The following is a 16522-nucleotide window of genomic DNA, read 5'->3' as shown; positions in this document are numbered from 1 at the left end:
GAATGAAGGACTTCAACAACCTCCCTGGGCTTTGTTTTGGCAGGGGGAGATCTATAGAGGAATAACACCCAGAAATGCTCAGGAGTTACTCTGTGCTCCACCGTGTTAGGAGCTAAACAAAGCTCAAGAGCTATTCTGTGCCAGGGGGCTCTCTCCCACAGTGCTCAGGGAACTCGCATCCCTGACTGGGCCATATTGCCTCAGTTGTTTGGGCATGTAAATGGGAAACAGGAGCCAGACAAATTTATATTCTGTAGTTGTTTGGGGGGCCACACCAGGAGGTGCTCAGGAGTTACTCCTGGTTCTTATTAATGTGTCTCTTAAGTCCTGAATCTCCTCTGGGTGTTTTCGAATTGCACTGAATGGCTCAGAGAGCCGGCCGGGGAAATGCTCCTTCTCCAGACTTGCCAGTAGCTAATTTAATTTCTCAAACCTGGAACCCAGTTAAGGCCACACCTAGGGGCTCTCCCCACCCTACTCCCCAGCATGTAACCTGCTCAGCTGGTACCTGTTCAGTTCTGAGCACCACCCATGGAAGAACCCAAAGGCACTCAGCTCAGGTCAAGTGACTTGCATCAGAGTTGTGCAACCTGTAATATTTTTTTATTTATATATTTGCAACCTGTAATATTTTAATTAAAACAATTCTTGAGACAATGTGGTTTTATGAGACTATCAGTGGCAGGTTTCATCTAGAATTTCCTCTAATCTATACCTACTGCAAAAGTTGACAGTAGCTGGGGTCATTATCAGAAGGCTAAAATCAGGCTCCTTCACAACAAACAAGAAAAGGTGCAAGTAACCTCCCCGTCGGGGAATCGAACCCCGGTCTCCCGCGTGACAGGCGGGGATACTCACCACTATACTAACGAGGAGGACGATAGTATCGAGTCCTTTAAATCGCCTGATAAATTAAGACACTCCTGCTTGTACTGCAGCGTTGCACCAGGGACCACCAGGTCCTGGGCAGCGAAGAAATGTGCATTTTATTTAGCAAAAGTAATCGAAGGAGGCCAACAATTTTTGGCAGGATCCTAGTAGAGGTTTCGATCTCGCTCCTTGCAAAAATCACCAATCGTAGTCGGCAGGATTCGAACCTGCGCGGGGAGACCCCAATGGATTTCTAGTCCATCGCCTTAACCACTCGGCCACGACTACTCAGTCGTGCGACTCTTTTTTTCTTTCCTGTTACAGGCGAGAAGAAAAAAAAGCAACTACGGATCTGGGGAAGATGCTCAACCCGGGACAGGTCCAGGGGCAGAGCTCTGAGCACCAACCTTTGGGTAAAATCCTGATGCGGTGGAAGGGAAGGGGCTCTGAATAGGCTTGGGCGTCGGAACCCCAACTTCGGCTGCGGTGTCAGGCCCTCCCGCTGCAGGGTCCTTAGTAATGGGAATTAACAACAACAACAACAACAACAACAAGTCAGTTCATCTTTAGGGAAGCAGCAGGCACGCTGTCACTTAAAGATTGAGGCCTTTCTGGTTGGTCATAAGAGGATGTAAAATTCCTGGAATAGATTATATCATATTACATGGCATCATATCATATAGCATATCATTATATCATATTATTACATTATATTATATATCATATCACATTATCATACCACATTCTATTATATATTAAATATATATAACTTTCACAGAAAGCCAGTTTTACAAACCTCAAGACATATTGACCAATCCGACTAGAGAGCAAAAAGAAGTGGAATGAAGGACTGAGGACGCCTGTCTCCTCTACTTCTGTGCTACTTGGATTTTTTTTTTTTTTAAGAATAAGCATTGCTTATTCTTTGCTTTGCAAAATGGGAAAAGGGGAAAATTGCCACCTATTCCCTTACATCTGCTTGCATCCAAAGCTACATTCCCTATCCCACCCCCAAGAAACTGCATTTGGGTCCAAAAATACTAAATGCTAGGTCTATAAACTACTGATGCCTTTTCTCTTCCACATTTGCGAATAAGCCTAGTGGGATGCCCAAAGGATGAAAGGGAAGACTTTTTTCATATTTGGATTTTATAATTTACATTTCTTTTAGGACTTCAGCAGTCACGTGACACCTAAAGTTGCATTACGTTGGGACAACAAAAGGACCATTCTGCCTCCCCGTCGGGGAATCGAACCCCGGTCTCCCGCGTGACAGGCGGGGATACTCACCACTATACTAACGAGGAGAGAGCTGGTACTGACTTTTCAAAGACAGTTTATGAATGAAACTATTCCTCCCTGCTTTGCCTGAAGCCAAAGTACCTGAAGACACAGGAATAGCATGGTATAGAAAAGTTCCAGCAAAAAAAAAAGAAAAAGTTCCAGCAAAAATAAATTTTTTTTGCGGGGGGGGGGGGGGCGACACCCAGCGGCTCATGGATTACTCCTGGCTCTGCATTCAGAAATCACTCCTGACAGGCTTGATATAATATGGTATACCAGGATTTGAACCACAGTCAGTCCTACCGCTTTGCTAACTCTCCAGTCCCCAGCAAAAATATTTTTACAGGTACTTAGCAACTCTACAGTACCTTTTTTTTTTTTTTTTTTTTTTTTTAGAAAATATCTTCTATTAATCAACTCATCTTACTACCAGAATCTTATTTACAAATAAGAAAACTGTGCAGTTGAGGGCTTCTAGATGCCAACTATCTTTGAATATCTTTGAAGTCCAACATCTTTTCTCAGAGACATGGAAACTCATCTGAGAACTGTAAAGGAATAATTGCTAGTTGTTTCTGCATCATGGCTTATCATTAGGGAATACTGTGATGAAAAAAAAAGGGAGGGACCAGAGCGATAGCATAGGGGGTAGGAATTTTGCCTTTTTACCCACTGTTTACCCAGGTTCGATCCCCAGCATCCCATATAGTCCCCTGAATCTCAGTAGTAATTCCTCAGTGCAGAGCCAAGAACTCTTAGGTACCACCAGGCAGGCCCCAAAACATCTATATGTTTGGTTCTTTTTTTCATTTTCTTCATTTTCACGAGGAACATGAGCTATCATTTTTTTATTTATCACATTTGATCAGCTGCTTTTAACAGTAATGCTGTCTATTTTGCACCTCCTATTAACAGACTTTCAAACCTGTAACATTATTTTATTGTCTAGAAGCCCCATGCTATAAGGTAAATCACTGTGATCATTTTACACTGGAAAACTGAACCTTTTAATCCCTTCATCCACAGCACCCACTCTTCAATCTTGCCCTCTGGTAACCACAAATACATTCTCCTGCATTTATGTTTTTTATATTTGGTTCTGTTATCATTAACTTACCTACTCGAGCTTTCTGGTCACAGTGCTTTTTTCCAAGTCTTCAAAAGAATTATTTATGTCTTTCTTGGAAAGGCTTAATCCACTTATTAAGATATTTTATTTTTAACTTTTAAAAAAAATCTTAATTTTTAACAGGGAGCAAGCTGAAGGAAGCTAAGGGAAGAGGAGGAAAGAGAGAAGGCAGAGGATCAGGGATGGCAACTAAACAGAAAAGGAGAGGGTTAGAGGGATAGAATAGTAGGTAGGGTGCTGGCCTTACACCCAATTGACCTGCATTCAATCCCGGCAGCCCATATGGTCTGCAAGCTCTGTGAGGAGTCAGTTTTGCACACAGCCAAAAAGAAAAAAAAGTAAACAGAAAAGGAGAAATGAAGTTCAGGGTAAAGGGGCATGGAATGGAGGTGAGATTGCTCTTCCAGGGATCAAATAACCAAGCGAACCATGTTTAAAAGAGGGTCTGCTCTGAGATACAGGTCCCAGTCAAGAATTGAGTAAGAGAACCACATTCTCTATTTAACTAAAATATTATTGGAACCATCTCTCCTATCAGAATTAAACGTGGCAGAATATATTTAGATCAAAGAAGTAAATTAAGCCCAACCATATGAAAACCACCATTCTATCCATTTTTATTGCCAAACTGGAAATATCTGAAAGCCTCTATAGAGAATTGGCTTTCCAAACCAGAACAGAAATCAACAAAAATACATGAGTTTCCAATGTGCGCACGCTGGAGGAATCTCCCAGACACAGAATTGAAGTGATTTTTGGATATAATGGCATGTGCACCTTATCATTCTATTTACAATAGTCAAAGCAAATATATAGTGCTGGACACTAAAGACCAGAAGCTGGTTTGCAGCGAGAGAAATTCATAAAGAAAGTGCCTTAGGACTTTAGGGGAAGAAAGAGGCCAGCACCAAATCAAACCTGCAGAATGAGCCTCCAACCTCTAGGCCTCCTAGGAACTCTGAGTAAAAATATGGGGATGTCTGAGATGCTGAAACTGAGCTGAGCTGTGGGCTCAGACCTCTCCTGCCTGGAAGCTGGTGCAGGAATCTAAAAGTTTTTGCAAAAGCAGTTTACTAAATGTGAAAGCTACTGTATTTATCAAGACAGGAAGCAATTCTCAGTTATTCTGAGTTATACCCAGCTCTGCTAAAAATCAGACCCTCTAGAAAGGAGAAACCACCAAACAAACAAACAAAACCCCCAAAAACCAGGGTGGAGAAGCACCAGGTAGGCTAGGAGGCAGAAAAGAACAAGGGAAGGCATACATCAGAGTCTTCACTGGTATTTCCACAGGAAAGGAAAGGCAGACCAGCACATAAATTCAGAGAAGCTAATCTGAAGATTCTCAGGTGCCTAGGAGCCTAACTGTAGGCTGATTTGGGGCTGGGGAAAATAATGGTCAGATTGTAGGAATTAGAGGTAGGCTTCTAAGGAGCAGGAGCAGATATGAATCTGGCCCTTTATGTGCCCTGTAATTAAAGGGTGCCAATGAGATTAAGATGTGAGTCAGAAGTCACAGGCAGGTCCAAGCAAGCTGCTAAATGCTCTTGGCTGTGACAGGGTTGGGCACCATGCTCTGAGAACCATCTGTTCTAGAATCGAGAGTACAACAGGCCCTGATGTGAACAAAAGAGTTGATACCTGGCAGCCTGCACCCCTTTTGTTTACACTCCAACGTGTAAAATGACAGAATACTTGCAAGAAGATGCCTTCTTGCCACATGAAAAAGCTACAGCGGAAGTTCAAATCATACCTAGAATTCTATAGCTGGCAGTGATCAAGGGAAATGCAGTTTTAGCCTTTAACCTCTGGTGCACAGAAAGACTTGCTTGAAGGACATGATGACAGACAGTTGCTGCCACTCTATCTCCTGAACACACGTTGAAGTGACATTTCTGACACGAATGGAGCACCGTTCCCAGGATTACAAACTGTTCCAGGCCTGACAGATAGTGCAGGGGTTAAGGTGTTTGCTTGGCATGTGGTCAGCCCAAATTCAATCCCCTGGTTTAGTCCCTCGTTTCAATCTGGTCAACCCCAGTGACCCACATAGCTCTGATCATTGTTCATGGCTGCTCTGGACAACATTCCAAATAATGACAAAGTGCCTCTATCCAGTCTCCTGCCTTCTCACTTACTACTTCTAGTCTGTTTTTCTTATTATTCCAGAAACATTATTTTGTATGTATTTTTTAAATTTTTGTTTTTGCTCAGGAATCATTCCTGGCAGAGCACAAGGATCCAAAGGGGGTGTTGGTGAGAGAACCCCAGGTTAACTGAGTGCAAAGCAAGCACCCTGCCTGCTAGATTATACTCCAACCTTATTTTTTTTCCCATCAGATATGTGCACATTACTAGCATCTTACAGTTACTGGTGACGTTGGATGTCTTAAAGATCTCAAGAGGTCAAACCTGTCAGGCATTGGTGGTTCAGTGGTAGAATTCTCGCCTGCCACGCGGGAGGCCCGGGTTCGATTCCCGGCCAATGCAACAAATCCTTTTTGGGCGCAGCTTCCGAGACAGCCTTCCTGCCATTCCATTTAGTTCGCCAGAAGTAACCCCTGAGTGCTAACGGGAGTGGCCCAAAATCCAATTGAAAAAATAAAAAAGCCCAATTCGTCAATTTCTGGACGTTTCTTTGTGTGTTTGTTTGGTATTTTGGTTTTGTTTTGTTTTTTGCCCCCACCCCCATGTGCTTCTTCTTCTTTTTTATAAATTTTATTTAAACATCTTGATTACATACATGATTGTCTTTGGGTTTCAGACATGTAAAGAACACCACCCATCACCAGTGCAACATTCCCATCACCAATGTCCCAAATCTCCCTCCTCCGCACCCAACCCCCGCCTGTACTCTAAACTGGCTCTCCATTTCCCTCATACATTCTCAATATTAGAACAGTTCAAAATGTAGTTATTTCTCTAACTATACTCATCACTCTTTGTGATGAGCTTCCTGAGATGAGTTGGAACTTCCAGCTCTTTTCTCTTTTGTGTCTGAGAATTATTATTGCAAGAATGTCTTTCATTTTTCTTAAAACCCATAGATGAGTGAGACCATTCTGCGTCTCTCTCTCTCTCTCTCTCTCTCTCTCTCTCTCTCTCTCTCTCTCTCTCTCTCTCTCTCTCTCTCTCTCTGACTTATTTCACTCAGCATAATAGATTCCATGTACATCCATGTAAAGGAAAATTTCATGACTTCATCTCTCCTGACAGCTTGCATAATATTCCATTGTGTATAAATAAGTACCACAGTTTCTTTAGCCATTCATCTGTTGAAGGGTATCTTGGCTGTTTCCAGAGTCTTGCTATGGTAAATAGTGCTGCAATGAATACAGGTGTAAGGAAGGGGTTTTTGTATTGTATTTTTGTGTTCCTAGGGTATATTCCTAGGAGTGTTATAGCTGGGTCATATGGGAGCTTGATTTCCAGTTTTTGGAGGAATCTTCATATCGCTTTCCATAAAGGTTGAACTAGACGACATTCCCACCAGCAGTGGATAAGAGTTCCTTTCTCTCCACATCCCCGCCAACACTGCTTGTTCTCATTCTTTGTGATACGTGCCAATCTCTGAGGTGTGAGGTGGTACCTCATAGTTGTTTGGATTTGCATCTCCCTGATGATTAGTGATGTGGGGCATTTTTTCATGTGTCTTTTGGCCATTTGTATTTGTTCTTTGTCAAAGTGTCTGTCCATTTCTTCTCCCCATTTTTTGATGGGATTAGATGTTTTTTTCTTGTAAAGTTCTGTCAGTGCCTTGTATATTTTGGAGATTAGCCCCTTATCTGATGGGTATTGGGTGAATAGTTTCTCCCACTCAGTGGGTGGCTCTTGTATCCTGGGCACTATTTCCTTTGAGGTGCAGAAGCTTCTCAGTTTAATGTATTCCCATCTGTTAATCTCTGCTTTCACTTGCTTGGAGAGTGCAGTTTCCTCCTTGAATATGCCTGTTGTTTCAATGTCCTGGAGTGTTTTGCCTACGTATTGTTCTATATATCTTATGGTTTTGGGTCTGATATCGAGGTCTTTAATTCATTTGGATTTTACCTTCGTACATGATGTTAGCTGGGGGTCTAAGTTCAATTTTTTGCAAGTGGCTAGCCAGTTGTGCCAACACCACTTGTTGAAGAGGCTTTCCCTGCTCCATTTAGGATTTCCTGCTCCTTTATCAAAAATTAGGTGATTGTATGTCTGGGGAACATTTTCTGAGTATTCAAGCCTATTCCACTGATCTGTGGGCCTGTCCTTATTCCAATTCCATGCTGTTTTGATAACTATTGCTTTGTAGTAAAGTTTAAAGTTGGGGAAAGTAATTCCTCCCATATTCTTTTTTCCAATGATTGCTTTAGCTATTCTAGGGTGTTTATTGCTCCAAACAAATTTCAAAAGTGCCTGATCCACTTCTTTGAAGAATGTCATGGGTATCTTTAGAGGGATCGCATTAAATCTGTATAATGCCTTGGGGGGTATTGCCATTTTGATGATGTTAATCCTGCATCCATGAGTAGGGTATGCGTTTCCATTTCCGCGTGTCCTCTCTTATTTTTTGGAGCAGAGTTTTATAGTTTTCTTTGTATGAGTCCTTCACATTTTTAGTCAAGTTGATTCTAAGATATTTGAGTTTGTGTGGCACTATTGTGAATGGGGTTGTTTTCTTAATGTCCATTTATTCCTTATTACTATTGGTGTATAGAAAGGCCATTGATTTTTGTGTGTTAATTTTGTAGCCTGCCACCTTGCTATATGAGTCTATTGTTTCTAGAAGCTTTTTGGTCGAGTCTTTAGGGTTTTCTAAGTAGAGTATCATGTCATCTGCAAAGAGTGAGAGCTTGACTTCTTCCTTTCCTATCTGGATTCCCTTGATATCTTTTTTTTGCTAATCGCTATAGCAAGTACTTCCAGTGCTATGTTGAATAGGAGTGGTGAGAGAGGACAGCCTTGTCTTGTGCCAGAATTTAGAGGGAAGGCTTTTAGTTTTTCTCCATTGAGGATAATATTTACCACTAGCTTGTGGTAGATGGCCTTAACTATATTGAGAAAGGTTCCTTCCATTCCCATCTTGCTGAGAGTTTTGATCAAGAATGGGTGTTGGACCTTATCAAATGCTTTCTCTGCATCTATTGATATGATCATGTGGTTTTTATTTTTCTTGTTGTTGATGTTGTGTATTATGTTGATAGATTTATGGATGTTAAACCATCCTTACATTCCTGTGGTGAAACACCAAAAACAAACAAACAAACAAACAAAAACAAATAAAGCAAGCACCCTGCCTGCTAGATTATACTCCAACCTTATTTTTTTCCTTCAGATATGTGTACATTACTAGCATCTTACAGTTACTGGTGATGTTGGATGTCCTAAAGATCTCAAGAGGTTAAATCTGTCAAGCATTGGTGGTTCAGTGGTAGAATTCTCGCCTGCCACGCGGGAGGCCCGGGTTCGATTCCTGGCCAATGCAACAAGTCTTTTTTTGGGCGCAGCTTCCAAGACAGACAGCCTTCCTGCCATTCCATTTAGTCCGCCAGAAGTAACCCCTGAGTGCTAACGGGAGTGGCCCAAAATCCAATTGAAAAAATAAAAAAGCTGGGCCCGGAGAGATAGCACAGCGGCGTTTGCCTTGCAAGCAGCCGGTCCAGGACCTAAGGTGGTTGGTTCGAATCCTGGTGTCCCATATGGTCCCCCGTGCCTGCCAGGAGCTATTTCTGAGCAGACAGCCAGGAGTAACCCCTGAGCATCGCCGGGTGTTCTGAGCAGACAGCCAGGAGTAACCCCTGAGCATCGCCGGGTGTGGCCCAAAAACCAAAAATAAATAAATAAAATTAAAATAAAAAAATAAAAAAGCCCTATTCGTCAATTTCTGGATGTTTCTTTGTGGGTTTTTTTTTGCCCCCCCCCCCCCAATGTGCTTCTTTTTAAAAAAATTTTATTTAAAAAATGCATCACATAGTTGACATAACTAATCATGATACATTTGTTTCAAGATGACAGAAAACAAAGTTATTAAAAACACAGAAAGAGAAAAAACAAATAATAAAAAAATCAAAAATTAGGGCCCGGAGAGATAGCACAGCAGCGTTTGCCTTGCAAGCAGCCGATCCAGGACCAAAGGTGGTTGGTTCGAATCATGGTGTCCCATATGACCCTGTGCCTGCCAGGAGCTATTTCTTTTTTTTTTTTTTTTTTTTTTTGGCCACACCCGTTTGACGCTCAGGGGTTACTCCTGGCTATGTGCTCAGAAATCGCCCCTGGCTTGGGGGGACCATATGGGACGCCGGGGGATCGAACCGCGGTCCTTCCTTGGCTAGCGCTTGCAAGGCAGACACCTTACCTCCAGCGCCACCTACCCGGCCCCCAGGAGCTATTTCTGAGCAGACAGCCAGGACGAACCCCTGAGCATCGCCGGGTGTGGCCCAAAAACAAAAACAAAAATAAAATCAAAAATTAGAAAGAAAATATAGAGAAAAACTTAAAAAATAAAATGGAAGAGAAGAAAAAAGAAGAAAAGTTCAGTAGCAAGTAATTTTGTGAAAATTATTGTATCTCCAATAAAGTCATTAATACAATAATAGAAGGTTTAGTAAGCTCTTTTTTTTTTTCAAAGATAATAGATAAAAATATATATAATTAATAGGGGGAGCAGTTGTTTGCATAGGCATGCAAAATGTGGGGAGAAATAGAGAAAAAAACCTTTGGCGTAAATACAGGGAGACCTTACCCTTAAAATATTCTGTCATAAGACCAGCTCCAGGTTACAGACATACTAGGCTGTCCAACCCCAACGTCTTTCTTTATGATCCCAGTAAAAGCTCTTCACAATCACGTTTGTTGCTTTCAGGTTTCTGCAGGTCTGTTTTCTGTACAGACCCCATGTCAAAGTCAGGGTGACATGGAGTGTCTTCTGGTTTCCCCTTTGTGCTTCTTAAAAAAGAAATTTTTGCCTACTCAAATCGCAGGAAGATGAGTTTCCTCTTCTCTTTAATAACGTTTACTATTAAACCATCCATCATGAGCTCATTTAAGGGAACAATGAGCAGACTTGTCTGCAGTGTTTTTCTCAATATGTACAGTTCACCGAACCCTACTGAACTGTAGTGTTCTTAAACAGAACAGAACAGAACAGAACAGATCAGGCTGTTTCTGATGTTGATGTAGGTAGTCTGGAACAAGGACACCATTTTCCCATCCTGTTGACATGCTGCTCAATAAATAAAGCTCTTATACTACCTGTCCCCTCATCTTTCAATTATTTGCTTCTTCAGCTGGCTCTAGAACCAGATCTTCGAGGTTATAGTCAATCTTTCTTGGAGGATCACAGACAGCAAATTATCTTACAAGTGCTTTTGGTCATTTTTTAGTGACATGACATTTCTATTCTTTTACCTTAATAAAGGTAAAAACCCATGTATTTAGAAAGTTAGAGAGAGTAGGTAGGGCAGATAGGGTCCTTATTATGCATGTGGCCGACCCAGGTTCCATCTCCTATTCAGCCAGGAGCAATTCCTGAGTGCAGAGGCAGGAGTAACCTGAGTACTGTCAGTTTGGGCTGCACACCCCAAAAGTATCAGAGAAAATTCCTAGTAGGGCTAAAGCCATACATAGTACAGTAGATAAGATGCTTGTCTTGCATGTGAACAACCTGGATTCAGTAACCAGTAACATCCTATATTCCTGAGTACTGCTAGGAATGATTCTTGAGTGCCAAGCCCTGAGTTTGACCAAGTGTAGATCCAAATTAAGAGAATGTTCCTAGTGATGTACTTAAACTAAAGTTAATTATCAATTGTGTATTTGGGGGGAATGGTAGACTTTTCGGTAACTACCGTGAATACAGCTAGGTCTTATTTTAAGAATGCATTTAGTTTTATGAGAAACATACATAAAAAATGGCTGTAATATTTTACCATCACTCCCCCTGAAATGCTGGAAATGGTCCATCTCTTCATTAAAGATCAGAGTTAGAGATTAAGACCTGGATGTGGTATTGTAGAGGGTGGAAAGGGCTCATGTAGGAGAGCAAGTCTTGTAGGTTTTGTGAAGTCCTGTGTGTGGTTTCGGCCACTGAGTGTGGCCCACTGAACACTGTTGGGTGTGGCTTCTACTTAAAAAATTAAGTAAAAGAGAGCATTCTTCATCATGCACAAAATAATCCATTTACTCACAAGTATGAGTGGTAACAGATATTTGTTATGTAGATTTACTGTAGTGATCAGATTTGCAAAATATAGAAATATCAAGTTATTCTATATACTTGAAACTCACAATGTTCTATGTCATATACACCATCATTTTTAAAAAGTTAAGAAAAAACTGAGCATGTGCCCCCCAAAATCAGTGAATCCAAGGTCTACCTTCTTCATTTACTAAATAATATGGAACAGATTATTCAATATGTCTCTAAGTGTGTGAAGAGCAATATTTGTGGAGTCACTTTTTAAAAAGGAGCTGGTCAGCCCTTTGAAAGAAAATGATTTTACTAGTCACTTTTGAACAAAGAACTTTGGAAGGACCCTGGCTGGTTAGCTCAGTTGTTTAGAATGTGGTGCTAATAATGCCAGGCGAGCCAACTTGGTTTTACGGGCTGGAGAGAAGAGCCAGGAGTAATCTCGGAGCACTGCCGGATGTGGCCCAAAAACCAATCAATATACCAATCAATAAATAAAGTTTTCTTTTTTTTAAAAAAAAAAAAAGAACTTTGGAAGGGGTCAAAAAGCAACAGTTTTAAGAAACCATCAAAGAAACAGTTGTTTGCAAAGTTATCCAAATTATGAAAATGAACTTTTTTGATAAGTATAAAGAAATTATATCAAGTCAAGAATAATCTGTTATTAAAAGTCACATTTCACCATTTATTTCATCTTCCTCTTTTCCTTAAGATTTTTATTCCTAAAAAAAAAAAAAAAAGGATTTTTATTCCTTTTTTGGACACTGTTTAGGGTTTTGTGCTCAACTCTTTGTTCTCAAAGGAACATCCTATATAGAACTGATTAACTTTCAGCTTCTTTATTTTACAGCTTCTTCCTGGAGGACAACTTTAATTTCACTAGTGCATTTTTATATACGTATGTTTTGATTGCAGTCTGTTGCCTCTTTTTGATTTTCTTCAGGCTACACCTTACTATCTCTTGAGAATCCAAATTGTTTGCAGGAGTCTTCTAGCTCCTACTGAGCTTTTCTGCAACCTGCTCTGAAGCCTCTAGATACAGTTCCCCTTTTGTTGTTCTTGTAATTGTTGTTGTATTCGTGCCAAGATTTGTAAGTATAAAATTCTATTAGTCAGTAGCTTCACAGTGACTAGATCTGATTTTCCCAACCCCTTCCCATCCTCATGCAAAGTCCAAAACCTGCGACTTCTGTTAAGATTCTTTCTATGGAGATACTGACAGGCCAAGGTTGGGTTCCACTGGCTATTTCGTGTGAATTGAGTCATCTACCAGTATTTTTCAACCTTTTTGTGAAAAGGCACACTTTTTTCATAAAAAAAAAAAAAAAATCACGAGGCACACCACCATTAGAAAATGTTAAAATAAATTTAGCTATGTGCCTATATTAACTATATATAAAGTCATTCTCTTGAATAGGAATCAAATAAGCACAAAGAAATGATTTATAATTACTTTATTATGAAATAGTAAAGTATTTTATAATTGTTCCTATTTCTGTTCAGTCATTCAGTGCGAAACCTGGGCCTGTTTGGTCTATTTGTGAGCCCTTCAGCAGCATGTTAAGGATGCAATTGGAATTTTCCCCATAACACACCAGACAATATCTTATGGCATACTAGTGGAACTTGGGGACGTTACGCTAAGTTGAAAAACGCTGGTCCACACAACTGATTACGATGAGGCATCCTGAACTCGCTTAGGCCCATTAGGCATCCTGGCCCATTTTTGCAAATTATCAGGCCATATTAACTAAGAACACCAGAACAAAGAGCAGAATTTGGGAAGGATAATAACGGCACATGGTGTATGTTGTGCAACACGAAACATGCTATATTGTGCATTATGAAACATGATGCACCAAATGATGCAGGAAAAACTCATCTAGTTCTAGAAGCAGAAAATGAGTGCTACCACCAGTCCCAGAAATCTACTAGAAATCTCCCCAAGACTTTTTATTTATGTTATTTTTTACAATATTTTATTATTTGATTTTTATTTTGTTATTATATTATATTAGTTTATTTTATTTATCAATTTTAATTTAATTAATTTTAATTTAATTCAATTCAATTTAATTAATTTAATTTAATCATGACGTTACTCCTGGCTCTACGCTCAAAATTCGTTCCTGGCGGGCCCATATGGGATGCCGGGATTGGAACCGCTGTCCTTCTGCATGCAAAAACAGACGCACTACCCCCGTGCCACTTCCCCAACCTAGACCTTGGGGATTTCATAGAGTCAAGGCCAAGGCCCAACAGGCACCGGCGCAAGCGCACAGGCTCCGGCGCCGCGGAGGCTTCTGGGAAATGTAGTTTCGTGGCGGCGCACCGAGCCTGCGCGCGCCGCTCCCACCGGAAGTGGCCGAAAGCAGCCCTAGGTGGGACCAGAGAGCTGGGCTCGGGGGCCGTGGCTGGCGGCGGCTGGGCTTTGCTTGAGCAGACCGCTTGCCCGTCGCCTCGGACCCGCGCCTGGGACCCGGTGGGCTGGGCGGGAAGCCCAGGCGTCACCATGGCAACCGCCGGGCAGCCTCAGGGCGCGTGACGTCACCCTGCCGCCTCCTGAGGCACTGGCCTGGCTCGCTCTAAGGGGGAGCCGGGGAGTCGTGCCAGGGGGCGCCCCTTAGGCCCCCCGGTGCGCAGGACCCGCCCGGGCCCTGGAGGGCTTTGTTCTTTTGTTCCGGGCCCAGGCCCAGCTCGGCCCGCCCGGGCAGCCCGCGCCTCAACAGGTGTGTGTCTCCCCGCCTGTCTGCTCTGGGGTTGCCTCAGGCCCGACCCTCTGGGGGCACCTGGGGGCTTTTGGAAACTGGAGCCGAACCTCCCAATGCCAAGGGGATCGCCACTGTTGTTTGTTCTTCTGCAGAAGCGCTTGATGCATCTCTCAGAGCACTGATGTTTTGCAGAAGCTCTTGCATGCACTGATCTTTTTTTCCAGAAGCTCTTAGGTGCCTCTGGGTGCTCTCTCTCTGAGCACTGATCTTTTCCAGAAGCTCTTGCATGCACTGATCTTTTTTTTCCAGAAGCTCTTGCATGCACTGATCTTTTTTTTTTCCCCAGAAGCTCTTAGATGCAATGTTCTTTTTTCCAGAAGCTCTTGGAAGTCTTGTGGGTGGGTGCTCTCAGAGCACTGATCTTTTTCAGAAGATCTTGGATGCCCTGATCTTTTTTCCAGACGCTCTTGGACGCCTGTGGGTGTTCTCGGAGTATTGATCTTTTCCAGAAGCTCTTGGATTGCCTATGGTGCTCTCTGAGCACTAATCTTTTCCAGAAGCTCTTGCATGCACTGATCTTTTTCTCCAGAAGCTCTTGGATGCCTTGTGCGTGTTCTTGGAGCACACTGATCTTTTCCAGAAGCTCTTGCATGCAATGACCTTTTTTTTTTTCCCCAGAAGCTCTTGGATGCCTGTGGGTGCTCTCTGAGCGCTGATCTTTTCCAGAAGTTCTAGGATGCTTGTTTGTGGGTGCTCTCGGATAACTGATCTCTTTCATGGGCATGATTGCAAAACTCTGGGGTGAGAGGCTGACATCACGTCTGACCCCTCTTCTGTCTTTTTAGGGTAGCCAACGTCAGCCAGTTGCAGGTTCCTTCGCGGACTTTCAAGCCCCACCAAGCCTGAGGATCTAGCTGCAGGGACGCTTGCTGCTTGGGGCAACCCTGTCCGGGTTCCAGAGGCATCCATGAGCTTCTGAAATGGAAGAAGGTTCGTTGGGTACTGCTGGGGGTGAGGGAGGTAGGGTGACGGATGAATTGCCGTGAAGGGAAGGAAGGTCAAAGCCGTGACAGCTGAGCGAATGGGAAGAGGGAAGCCCTTTGTTTATGATATTATGATATTAAGGGAAAGAAGATGAAATCTGAGAGAGGGAGAGAGGGGGGGTGGGAGAGAGAGAAACAGAGAGAGGGAGAGGGAGAGGGAGAGAGACAGAGACAGAGAGATTCACACGGAACTTACAGGGGTGTTGGGGGATGAAAAGGAACATTGGGAAATACTCTAACAATAAATGCTGCACGGAGAAAAATATCTTGGTAATCTGAGATAAGCATCAGTTTTGTGATCCATGGTCGTCTGTACAGACTGTTCTTGAGTAAGTTTGGCATAAACTCTCCACTTTGGATGTAGGCAACTTCCTGGTCTTCTCTGTTTCATTCCTTATAATTGGCAGGAATGTCTCTTCTAGTAACTTCGGTGCTAATATTCTTAGTCCCTCAAAGCAAGAGGCAGCTCTTACACCGATGCCCTGCAGTTATGTGACTAAATTATTATAGCTTTTGGGGGGTGGAGCCACAGGACAGCCGTTAGAATCCCCTGAGACCTGCCTGGAATGACCCTGAATGCAGAGCCAGGATGTAACCCTGAGCACTGCAGGTTGTGTCCCCACCCCTCCTCCAATACATAACTTCTTTTTTTTTTTTTTTTTTCTTTTTTTTTTTGGTTTTTGGGCCACACCCGTTTGACACTCAGGGGTTACTCCTGGCTATGTGCTCAGAAATCCTCCTGGCTTGGGCGGACCATATGGGACACCGGGGGATCGAACCGCGGTCCGTTCCTTGGCTAGCGCTTGCAAGGCAGACACCTTACCTCTAGCGCCATCTTCCCGGCCCCCAATACATAACTTCTACACACAAATTATTTTCTAAGCAAAAGAACCTGCGATCTGTCGGTGGGCTTGACGTGATATGTCTAGTTCTCTGGCAGCATGTTTCTTAAATCACCACCTAGGGACTGGAGAGACAGTACAGGGGTTAGACTCTTGTTTTTTGTTTTGTTTTGTTTGTTTTGTTTTTTGGGCCACACCCGTTTGATGCTCAGGGGTTACTCCTGGCTAAGTGCTCAGAAATTGCCCCTGGCTTGGGGGGACCATATGGGACGCCGGGGGATCGAACCCCGGTCCTTCCTTGGCTAGCGCTTGCAAGGCAGACACCTTACCTCTAGTGCTACTTCACCGGCCCCATTGTTTTGTTTTTTTAATCTGTCCCACCATGGTTAGATCCCTGGCACTGCTAAGAATGATATGAGTAGAGAGCCAGGGCTAAACCCTGAGCTGCTGAGAGTGGCCTAAAATCCAATTTATAAAAA

At 42.7% G+C, this 16522-nt stretch overlaps 1 protein-coding gene and 5 non-coding genes across 6 annotated transcripts in view; 3 read left to right on the top strand and 3 right to left on the bottom strand.

Annotated features, from left to right (window-relative positions):
- Positions 1–16522, top strand: part of LOC125996117 (histone H2A type 1-B) — a 949462-nt gene that overhangs the window by 132664 nt on the left and 800276 nt on the right. The window lies entirely within an intron of this gene.
- TRNAD-GUC (transfer RNA aspartic acid (anticodon GUC)) lies at positions 804–875 on the bottom strand. Its single transcript has one exon. It is a non-coding gene; the product is annotated as a tRNA-Asp (tRNA).
- TRNAS-AGA (transfer RNA serine (anticodon AGA)) lies at positions 1077–1158 on the bottom strand. Its single transcript has one exon. It is a non-coding gene; the product is annotated as a tRNA-Ser (tRNA).
- Positions 2106–2177, bottom strand: TRNAD-GUC (transfer RNA aspartic acid (anticodon GUC)). Its single transcript has one exon. It is a non-coding gene; the product is annotated as a tRNA-Asp (tRNA).
- On the top strand, positions 5703–5773 carry TRNAG-GCC (transfer RNA glycine (anticodon GCC)). The gene has a single exon. It is a non-coding gene; the product is annotated as a tRNA-Gly (tRNA).
- Positions 8674–8744, top strand: TRNAG-GCC (transfer RNA glycine (anticodon GCC)). The gene has a single exon. It is a non-coding gene; the product is annotated as a tRNA-Gly (tRNA).

This window comes from Suncus etruscus, chromosome 18, assembly GCF_024139225.1.
Source record: "Suncus etruscus isolate mSunEtr1 chromosome 18, mSunEtr1.pri.cur, whole genome shotgun sequence".
Classification (NCBI taxonomy): domain Eukaryota; kingdom Metazoa; phylum Chordata; class Mammalia; order Eulipotyphla; family Soricidae; genus Suncus; species Suncus etruscus.
Note: the sequence above shows the minus strand (reverse complement) of the source record. Positions and strands in the feature narration are given on the sequence as shown.